Genomic DNA, 11,712 nt, shown 5'->3' with positions numbered 1-11,712 from the left:
TTAGCTTCACACCATATACATTGGCACTTTAAAAGCCTAGAGCACTCTGCTACATGTTCCCAAACACTTAAGATCCTATAGTTCTGTTTTAAAGGAAAGGCAGCTCAAATGCTCTGTATTACCTTCTTGGGAAGAGGCATTCCTTCCCGCCTTGTCCTTCGTAATGGACTTTGGTCCATTGATGATGATGACATTTAACATCTGTTGAGCACCTGTGTAGCAGGCATGGTGCTCTGCATGTATTATCGCTTTTATTGCCACATAAACAACATTACGATGTAGGTGCTGCTCTTGCCCCTGTGTTAGAGAATAGGAAATGGAGGCACAGGGAGGTGACATAGCTAGTGAGTGGCCAAGCTGCCGTGTGAACACCAAGTCTCAATGATCCAGAACCCATGTCCTTAATCACTATGCCTCACTATCTTCCAACCATCTATTCTAAAAAAGATCATAAGTGATGTACAAGAGTTTTAAGATAAATGTAAAAATTTAAACAATGATTATTACCAACAGTTTTTACTCACTAGTTTAACTTTGGTTCTTCTTTTATGATTCAGGAAAACTTTAAATCTACTATCAGATTAGTAGGAAGAAATTGTGAAAAAAAGATCAAGGTTATATAGCTAAAATTCAGGTGCTTGTACTTACTGGTCCTTTGTTTTTCTATAATATGCAGTGCTACAGAATAGTCTGAATTTTCATAGTCAAATATGCTGTACAGAAAACCAAAATTTTGTAGAGCTGTTGTATTATACATGTACTTGCTGTTTCAAATTACCTGTGTTGTATAGGCCATTTTAATGGAAATAAAATTAGCTTAAAGATAGGAAGTGCCTTTGATTAGCTCAATGAAACCATGGTCAATTCAATTAAAGTGTTAAAATATATTTCAGAGGAAAAAATGTTTAGGGTCATAAATTAATTCAACACAGTTGTTCCTAAGCACTTACTATTTAGCTGGGATGGGTACTGTGTTTGGTACTCTGAAGATAAAAAGTATTTATAAAATGCCTAGTTAATAAAAACTTGCTTGAGAATGCTGTGTTTGACATCAAAGGTCTTTATCCTGAAACTTGTGGTTGACAAGGCTTAATTTCAAGTGACTATGGAATAGGAAAGTCTTACTGGATAAGTTTGCATATGGATAAAAGTTGCAGATTTATCCAAATCACCTGTTCTGACTGTGTTTATAGATGTATTTCCACCCATACTACATAATGTGACCCCAGAATTTTACCCATTCATACACCAGGAGAGCTCTGATTTGTAACTGGGCTTGCCTTGAGTATCTGAAACACTGAGTATGCAAAAGACGTGTGTGTGAAAATTCATTGCCTTTACCAGTTTCCCTTCTTTCCTTTCTTGATTGTTTCAAGACTCAAGAGAAATGGTTAACATCAGCCTATTGTTTTAAACAAGGTCGAGAACAAATGTACTAGTGTGAAAAATAGTTTGTTGAAATATTATCAGATGACCTCTTTGCAAAGTAGGCATGAAAAGACCTAGTTTCCTGTGCCTTGTTCAAAATTCGAGTTGCTCCTGTGTAAATTAGACGAGAAAAATTCAGAAAATGGGCATCTTGGTTAACCTTTAAATACCTATTCCAAGTTTAAAGAGGATTAAAAAAAAAAGCAACTCTTTTTGAACTAAATGAACTGCTTTGGGGTATGGGTAGTCTTGATATCAAAGTGGCTAAGGATAAAATGGATGGAGTAGCATAAAGCTTGCTTTCTTCATGAGAATCCACTGAAAATTCCTAGATCCTTTAAGATCAAATTTATGTAACATATCCACTTTAAAAATAACTTTGCCAATTTCTTGCTTTAAGGTAAGATTCTGTTTGCTAATGGAAAAAACCAAAACTTTGTCCAGCCACAAAGTAATAAAACTTACTTGATGCAGTGGTGGCTTTCTGATGGCAGAATGCCACATGGGATGCTAAGGAAAGGAGCATTAATATGATCAAGGCCCAAACACTGCTAGATGTACACGGCTTTGATTTTCAAATTTTTAGAGTATTTTTGACTATATGTTAGATTTATTAAAATAAGACACATTTTTCAGATAAGTATACTTTCTCTTGGTACATTAGCTGGTAATTCTGTGGACTGTGCTGTGATATAATTTAGACACCAGATTTATAATACCAAACTTACAAATTTTGAGACTGAGATACAGCCTGAATTCTCTGAGGAAAAAAATCAGTAAAACTTGCCCTGCTTTGATCTGGTTGTATTGCAAATCGATTACTTAATTCCACATCATTCTATTTGTCTAAGCAAAGTAGAAAATGGCAGTCCTAAAAATCCCTGATTTCACTTGAAGTATTTAGGGAACTAAAACCAAATTAGGTTGTTCTGAGGGTAATTGTCTCACTCTTCACTGTTTATTTATATAGTATATGGCCTTCGTAGGAGACGTTCTCAGTGCTGGGAGAAAAAGGACAGACTGCAAGACCATTTCTTCTGAATTTTAGCTGATTGGTTAATTTCTACTCATCACTTTTAACTGTGTTCTATTCATAACCATTTTGAAATTGAATTACATTTTAATTTTAAAGGTATTTCCCTTCATCCATTAAATATATAATTAGTAAAGAAATATAGTATTCCTCAAAATATGGTTTTAAAGTTTTTTGCCATCGTTCTTTGGACTTTCAATTATGTAATCTATATATATATTAATGCAATATAAATTGCCTAAATAGATTACAAGTTCCATCTTTAAATTTATCCTTCTATCAGTAGATGTAAGCACACGCTGTCACATCAAGACATTATGTCTGATTCAAATTGTGCACATCTTAAAATTTCTTTGAACCTTACATTCAGATTATGGCATTTGCAATAGCTCACTGTATTGTTAACCAACCAAATTCAATCAACAGTTTATGCTCTGCCTGAATTAAAGAACTTTTTTAAAGTTAAAGCCTTTCAAATTGAAAATGTATTTTTTAGGTTAATGTAGATAATACATAAATTAGAGTGAAACCTCAGTCAAATTAAAACAGTATAATAGACCATTTGGCATTGATCTTTTTCACAGTATCTTCCCACTGTGCTAAGCACTTTCCATGCATCATCTTCTTTAATCTCCATCACAACTTGGTGAAGGCATTTCCATTGCATATTTGAGGAAAATGAGGCTAAGACAGAATGAAAAGACTTCCCCGCATCATGAAATTAGTAAATGGGAGAGTCAGCTGTGTAACTCAGGGCTGTCCTACTCCAGAGTCCACTATCTGTTAATATTCTTCTGAGGTACATTGACCACCAAGGACCTACGTCTATCTTTTCCACATTTTAGGTTATGTTGGAAAAGTATGGTGAGAGGTTCGGTTGCCACTGTGTACTGGGGACACATCTGTTCTCCTGTGAAGATTCCATGTAACTCTCTTACTTCCATGACTCCAGATCCACCTTAGAGCTGGTGATCCATAGATACAGAGTGACTGTATAATTTATCCTCCAAACCTGGACACTTGAGAAGGTGAAAGAAGGTGCTGTCAACAGTTTTACCTGAAAAGGAGGCACAAACTAAGATTTTTCCAGAGCAAAATGGGACATATGGTTATCCCACATAAAGCAGTAGTTACAGCAAGGCCATGTCATTCATATCAGAGCCTGGGGGGAGGGTGTGTTATGGGTTGAAAAACACCATCCTGGGCTACTGCTACTGATAGGAAGAAGGAAGATTGAGAAATTCTGGTTTAGATCAGTATTTTTCAACTATTTTTTAAAGCACATGCATATGTTGCTGAAACACATAGGTCTTCCTTTAATGTTATTTAAATTGCTAAATAAGGTAAATATTGGATTAAAACATCAAAGTCATAGGTCAGAGCTCTGGTTTGTTTTCAGGCTACCCAACTTCACCCCACCCCTTTTAGCCACTCCTTCTAGAGGTGTTTACTCACCTACCCCATCGCTGGTCTAGAATTATGGAGAGCAGTCTGTAAATATTCATCCAGCTGTGGATGAATCAGAAGACTAGGCCATTTTACTAAGTGTAAGAAGGCTATTTTGTTACTATCACCACCATTCATCCATATTCACTCACCAAGATCAGAGAAAAGGTCGGAGTTGATCAAGTACATCAAGCCACAAAGGTCTGAAGTATCTTTTCTATCTGGTAAAAGTCTAAAGCATGTGCTAAAAATTTAGTAAATGCCTATTAACAACACAGTGGAGACAACAGTTTAGTTCTCTGAATAATGCTGTTTAAGAATTTGTCCTGGGGCTGGCTCCATGGCCGAGTGGTTAAGTTCGTGCGCCCTGCTGCGGCGGCCCAGGGTTCGGATCCTGGGCGCGGACATGGCACCACTTGTCAGGCCACGTTGAGGCAGCATCCCACATCCCACAACTAGAAGGACCTGCAACTAAGATATACAACTGTGTATGGGGGGTTTGGGAAGATAAAGTAGGAAAAAAAAAAAAAAAAAAGAATTTGTCCTGTTGAGAACCAGCCCTGATGGCCTAGTGGTTAAAGTTCGATGAGCTCCACTTTGGCATCCTGGATTCAGTTCCCGGTGGTCTCTTAGTAGCCATGCTGCGGCAGCAGCTCACTTGGAAGAACTAGAAGGACCTACAACTAGGATATACAACTATGTGCTGGGGCTTTGGGGAAGGAAAAAAAAAAGTATTAAAAAGAAAGAATTTTGGGGGCCGGCCCAGTGGCACAGCAGTTAAGTGTGCATGTTCCACTTCAGCGGCCCGGGGTTCGCCACTTTGGATCCCAGGTGGGGACATGGCACGGCTTGGCACACCATGCTGTGGTAGGCGTCCCACATATAAAGTAGAGGAAGATGGGCACAGATGTTAGCTCAGGGCCAGTCTTCCTCAGTGAAAAGAGGAGGACTGGCAGCAGTTAGCTCAGGGCTAATCTTCCTCAAGAAAAAAAAAGAATTTGTCCTGTTGAAGACATTTTTCATTTCAAGTCTGACTTTCCTAAATAAAGCAGAGAATTGCCAATTATGAAGCCACAGTGCGTTTCACGGCAGGCATGGTGCTTTGTAAGTATTATCACTTCACCCACAGCAACAACATTATCATGTACGTGCTATTATTGCCCCCATTTGAGAGAAGAGGAAATGGAGGCACAGGGAGGTGACACAGCTAGTGAGTGGCAAAGCTGCCGTAGGAACCAAGGTTCCAAGATTATCTTGTTAGTTGCAGTTTACCGTTTATCAGAAGGCTATAGGGATACTATTGCTAGTTTTTTTGAGAAACGTAAGATATGTTACTCCTGCCTCAATCTGTAGATACTGCCAAGTAAATTTCAAGATCATTTTAACTGGATGCTAATATTGAATATAGCTCAGTTCTAAATAAAAATTGGATTAAAATTCATCTTATAACTTTTATATAAGTGAATTCAATATTGTTTTAGTTTTGAAATTGGAAGACAGATGCAAAGACAAATATAGGAAAATTAAAGACCACTGAGCTATTTTTAACACTTTCAAATTAAGTTGGCAGCTGTTGTTAGTGTTAGTACTTAAATAACTTCGCTTCAGTAAAAAATAAATCCACAACATATGGATTTCAGCATGTTGTATATTTATTGTTTGCACTTATTAGAGAAAGTCTCTTCAGTTGAAAAAAATTAGAAATTCTCCAGGGTATAAAAAGTTTTCCTTGTTAGCAGGCAAGTAATCATAGTGTTATCAAAGTATCTGTCCTCAGAAATTTCTGATGCTTTTAATTTAGCTCACTTTTACAGTAAAATCTGGTTTTTTGCTCATGGAATGAAGGCATTGTTTAACAGAATTTAAATTCTGTTATTTTTGATATTACAAACTCAAGGCTAAAAGAGACATTCTGAAACCTTTCAACGGGGGCATCAAACTCCAGAAATTCATGCCTATCTGGGGTGCAGAAAGAAATCCATTTATTATATAGAAAAAACATCTTTCAGACTACCAAAGAAAATACCCCACTCTTCTTGTTAACTGCCGAGTTAAGTATTTAGAAACACATTTGACTTTTATCTACTGATATTCCTCTCCTCTCCTTTCAAACTCAGACCTCAAGGACTGCAAGATGTCCTCGACCTGTGAGGAGGCAGGACAGCTGGTGTTTTGGGATGGCCTTAAAAACCAGCCCGTGGGAAAAAATGAAATAGGGACCTCTGGTTAGACATGGCAGTTTGAAGACATGCATTTAGCTCTGTCCTCTCTCCACATTTCACTAAAATGACAGTAAATAAATTATTTTTTAAAAAGAAGATAACCCATAAAGATGAAGAGAATGGGAAAGAAGAAAATAACAACAAATTTTGGAGATTGGAAACAGGATAATTGGTAACTGACTTAGAAGACCCAAGGGCGGCAGATCCTAATCTAGAAGTGAATAAAGTTGAGAAGCAACCTGAGTTATACCATAAAACTCCCAAAAGCCCCAAGAAGCTTTATCCTTTAGTGAGGGCAGAACAGAGGCCCTCTAGATGGTGAGATGCCAGGCACGGTTGAGGGAGGGGTCCCTAACCAAAAGCAGAGGAACCAGGTAACTCACCTTGACATGGCCTCCACATCATTCAGCCAGGTAACACCCTGTAGGCAGGAGACGGGGAGTCTTCCCTGGAGAATCTGGTTAGCCAGAACAGGGGAAAAGATGAAACGAAACTAAAGATACTGACTTTGAGGGTTCCCCAAGGAAACAGCCCAATTTATATTATCTTAGTCTACAGTGAAGACAGAATCAAAAAACTCCCTTTCCTGGCCCCATCCTCCTAAATACAAATAGCTTCCAATCAGCTTTTTAGTGTCTCACTCTGAAATATGAACAGATAGCCAAGGATCATCAGACACTGGAAGAAATATCTAACGTGATATGAACATAGAGAAAGATAAAACAGATAGTACACAGGGTGAAGAAAACTTTAAATATGTATCATTAATATCATCTGAGAAAGGAGAATACCATTATAATTAAATTAAATAAATACCATTATAATCTATTACCAAGTAAACAAGGACAGAATACTACAAAAAAAGGAACCTTCATGGATAAACCAAGGAGCTCGTGGAAATTAAAAACAAGAGAGAAGAAACAGAAAACCATTCACTAGCAGTCTTGGAAGCTACAATATAGGAAATCTCTAGAAAGTAAAATAAAAGCACTAAGAAATAGAGAATAGGAGAGAACAGATGAGAAAATTAGAAGTCCAGTCCAGGGATCCAACGTTTAAATAGGAGGAGAAAATGGAGGGAAGAATATCGTCAAAGAAATAACTGCATAAATTTTCCTGAACTGAAGGACGTGAATTTCTGGATTACAAGGCCCATCAAGTACCCTTTACAGTATTTGGAAATAGACTCATACCAAGGTACATCATCAGGCAGTTTTAGAATGCTAGGTGCATAAAAGGTCCTACAACCTTTCAGAGAGGGAAAAAACCTGTCTCATGGAAAGGATGAAAAGTCAGAATGGCAACACCGGAAGCTAGAAGACAGCAGATCAGTGCCTCCAAAATTCTAAGAAGAAATCAGTTTTGGCTTAGAATTCAGTAGTCCGCTAAAATATCATGTAAAGTTAAGGGTAGATGCAAGGTTTCAACTACCTCCCATGAAAGGGTACATGGGATAGAGTGAGAGTAGAAGTAAACAGGTAATGCACTAAAAAATAAAGAAAAAGAAATTGAAGTCGTAATATCTCTGTGCTATCTAGAGAAGTGGCGATTAACAGTAGAAGAATCAGTAAAAAGAGCTGAGCATGGTTGCCTTTGGGAAGCAGAAAAGGGGAGAAGCAGGGGACAGCTATTTTTCAAAACAAACCTGTTAGAATTGTTGAATTTTTGAACTGTGTGCTTGTATAATTTCAATAAAATTAAATGTTAAAAAGAAATTTAATAATAGAATAGGCCAAGGGCTGGCCCAGTGGCTTAGTGGTTAAATTCACATGCTCTGCTTCAGCGGCCCCGGGTTCACCAGTTCGGATCCGGGGTGCGGACCTATACACCACTTATCAAGCCATGCTGTAGCAGCCGTCCCATATATAAAATATAAGGAAGGTGGGCACGGACGTTAGCTCAGGGCTAATCTTCCTTAAAAAAAAAAAAAAGAATAGGCCAGGATGGGTGAAGAAACTTTGTTCTCATTTTAGTTTGGTAATATGGATCTTGCAATTTAATACCTTTGACAACATATGATAGATAAATTGTTCAGATTTAATTTTAGCTCATCAGCCCTTGAGTTTCCCAAGGTGTTTCTGTTGGCTTGCATGTGTTAGTGAAATCATTCTTTTGTAACAATAATTAAGCTGTATTTGGATAACTATTTCTTATGGGAGCACTGACAAGAGATTCAGAAAAAAAAAATAGATGATGATCTTTCGTCTTCCGCTGAATAACCATGAGAAAAGAGAATTATCTGAGGGGCATTTAATAGTTTCCCAGCACACACAGAGGAAAGTTTGAAATGCAGAAAATAAAAGGTTCTTAAGTCCCAGAATAGAAGACATAGTTTCAGTTGCTGCAACCTGAAACTAATTGCTTTTATTAGATCATTAATGTTTCATGATTTGGGAATATATTTGTATACCGTACAACTGTTGGACTATTTTATTACAGTGATGACGCCTCAAAGGATTTTGAAAGGCAACAAATGTATCTTGGAATGATTATAGTCTTGGGGCTACTGTGTATAGTAAATTGAATAGCTTCCTAATATACAACGAGATTGTATCCATGTTTTATTGTATAATTATTTTTAAAAAGAGACAAACTAAAGCTTTAAGAGGGACGTAAAAAATGAGGGAAGCCTTGAAGATATATAAGTACAGGGAGGTGAGAATGAGTTACTTCAGGGCAAAATGCAGCTCTTACTCATCTTTACACCCCAGTGTCCAGCACAGTTTCTTATATCCATTTATGTAACAAATATTAATTGAGTGCCTACTATGCTCCGGGTTCTGAGCTACATCAGTGAACAAAATGGATAGAAATCCTTGCCTTCTTGGACCTGACATTCTAGTAGTGTGGGGCATGGGGACGGAGGCAGTGGCCAAACAAAATGTTTGCATAAAATACGTGGTCTGTGAGATGGGGGATAGGTGCTAGGCAGATAAATAACTCAGGAGAGAGAGATGAGGAGTGTGGGGCGGAGAGAGAGCGGGGGATGCAATTTTAAATGGGATGAATACATAATAGGCACTCTAAAATGCTTGTTGAAATTATTTCTTGATAGGAAACAAATCTGTGCTTCTCTGGGGACTTTGTCTGAACTCTTTTATTTGGTTTAGTAGTAGGATCATCCTGTTGGGCATTCAAACACCTTGTTGGGGTTGAAGCAAAGAAAGAAACTTGAAAAGAACTAGGACAGGGTTGCCTGCGTAGCACCAGCCCAGTGGAGGCTGGTTCCGTGAGGGGAGAAAGGAGAAGCGATGCAGAGCCTCAGTCTTAGCGGTCTTTAACAAGGCCACCAAGCTCTTTGCAAAGTACAAAGGATTCCCTATAAGAATGGGAGGTTGCTTGTTTTTAAAACACTCTTGATATCCTGGAATGTACCAAGCACAGGTTTTGACGAAGAAAGAAAACTTTTTAACTTAATTGTTGATCCAGAAGAGATCAAGCTGTTGCCCATTTGGCCTCCTGCAGCATCTAGGTGCCTGGGTTTCTTTGAAATAATACTATTTATACACATGTCTAATACATATCCCCACGAAAGGCCTGGGGCCCCTCAAGGGTAAGCTTTTCCAGTCATTTTCACAGATACTGGATTTCCATACCCGTTCTCCTGTGGCATCTGATTTGGGAAAGTATGTATTTGGTTTTGATTTTCAGGGAAGTTAAACCAACAAGGCCAACAGATCAGAGCCCCCACCACAAGGCAAGAGCCTCAGAGGGAAGTCAGTAAATACTTCCGTTATCCTCAGACCTGTAGGCCTGTAGGCCTTCTCTTTGCATCCTGCAAGCCAGGATAGTCTTTCATTCTTATTTTTCTCTACATCTGCAAAACGCATGTGGACACCTGCAGATTATTCTGGGTTATCTGCAGACATACTTCTTTCTCTGTCTCTCTCTCTCATTATGTGCTGAGGATGCAACCCCTGATGCTCAGCTTCCATTCCCCCAGCAGCTTCCTCGCCCTGGTAGGGTAATGAGACCTTGTCTTTTGAGAACATGGTGTTTAGAGTAAATGGTGTTTAAACTGATGTTCCCTCCTGGCTTTGTTGGTAAAGAGAGAGAGTCCTTGACTACTCTGCAGGCACAATGCCCTTGACCATCCTGCCTGTCCTTTGTTGTGGGAGGAGCTGTTGGAATGTGTGTGTAAACATCGCAGTCAGGGGCAACTCAGGGCATCCTGCCGGCCGTGCCTGCTTCTTTTGAAGTGTCTGGTGATTGTACCATTGTCATGCCAGTTGGAGGAATCCTTTGTTTTACAATGGAAAGGCTCTGAAGAGACAGCTGATAAGACTTGGGACCCTGGTGTGAAACTGACCCTTTGAACTAGGAAGAATCTTTTAAGATAAGTAAGCCTTGGCATTTTTATCACAGAACTTTTTATTAGAGCTCTTAAGGGAGCAGGTTAGTGTCATTCCTAGGCATGTAAATAAAGGGTCTTCAAGCTCTTCTGTCATGACACCAACTAGGATATGGGCTCCTTTTTTAAAAAAATGCAAACCTTCCAATTGCCGGTCTCGATAAAGACTTTTGGGCAAATAGCATCAGTTTGGGGAATTCATTTGTTGACTAATTTAAAAAGATTAATTATACCAGGAATAAAATACAAATGAAACGCATTTAAAGACTTTTTCAAGAAAATGTTATGCTTTCTGACTGCAAAAATGATCTTGATTATCCTTCAGACCAAATGGCATGAATTATTTCTCAGGAAAGGTCATTGGTAGAACAGGAAGTAGAAAAACAATAAATGGTAGTCATTTTTTAATTGATATTTTAATATCCTGAGCGTTCTACGTCTTGGATATTCTAATAAAATTAGTTGTTTTCATCATTCAGCCGTTCGGTCACTCAACAAACCCCTTACCGTGTGACAGGTGTTAGGCTAGTTCTCAGATGCAGGACTGAGCAAGGCTGACTTGTTCTCCGTTCTCACAAGTGTTCCAGCCCAGCAGAGACCTCAGACATCAAACAAATCATTAAAGGGTGAACAGAATATGGTAGGGAAGTGACAGGTGCTATGGGAACATTCTTTTTAAGTCCTTTAGAACTTTATTCTGGAATGTGCTTTAAAGGAAGAATTTCATTTTCCTTTTTCAACAGTTCTTTGAGAGTTTCCATGTTTTCTGTTCAAATTTGCTTTCCAACTTTTCTTTCATGTTAGCCTAAATGCATTTCTAGACAGTTTCCCGAAATAGAACTTTCCATTTCAGACTAAGGAGCTGCAGATGAGATGGGAATTTAGGGTACATGTCTGAGAACTTTCATTTGAAGTTTTATACTGTCTGAACTCCAAAGAGACAAAAAGAGTCCGTGGGGCTGCACAGACTTTCAGGCCCATCGCTGTCTGTGGTCCTGTCTGTGAGAGCAAGGCCCACCGCCCGCAGGCCGCTGCCCTCAAAGGGAAGACGTGCAATTGTTTCTACTTCACCACTCCGGGGTGTAGCAACAAGTTCTAAAACAGTCTTTTGGGTTAAAGGGGCTCCTGTGTATACAGCTGACCTCCATTCCTAGCTTTTTGAGACTGAAGACTCAGAAAATGACAGGATTTCACAGCCAAAAGAGCTTAGAGCTCATCTACCATTTCGTGGT

General features: G+C 38.7%; 1 protein-coding gene across 4 annotated transcripts in view; it reads left to right on the top strand.

The window, feature by feature from the left end:
* PRICKLE1 (prickle planar cell polarity protein 1) overlaps positions 1 to 11,712 on the top strand; it is a 102,032-nt gene that overhangs the window by 50,429 nt on the left and 39,891 nt on the right. The gene's annotated exons all lie outside the window — the stretch shown is intronic.

Source organism: Equus caballus, chromosome 6, assembly GCF_041296265.1.
Source record: "Equus caballus isolate H_3958 breed thoroughbred chromosome 6, TB-T2T, whole genome shotgun sequence".
NCBI classification, from domain to species: Eukaryota; Metazoa; Chordata; class Mammalia; order Perissodactyla; family Equidae; genus Equus; species Equus caballus.
This window is presented reverse-complemented; position numbering and strand designations above follow the sequence as displayed.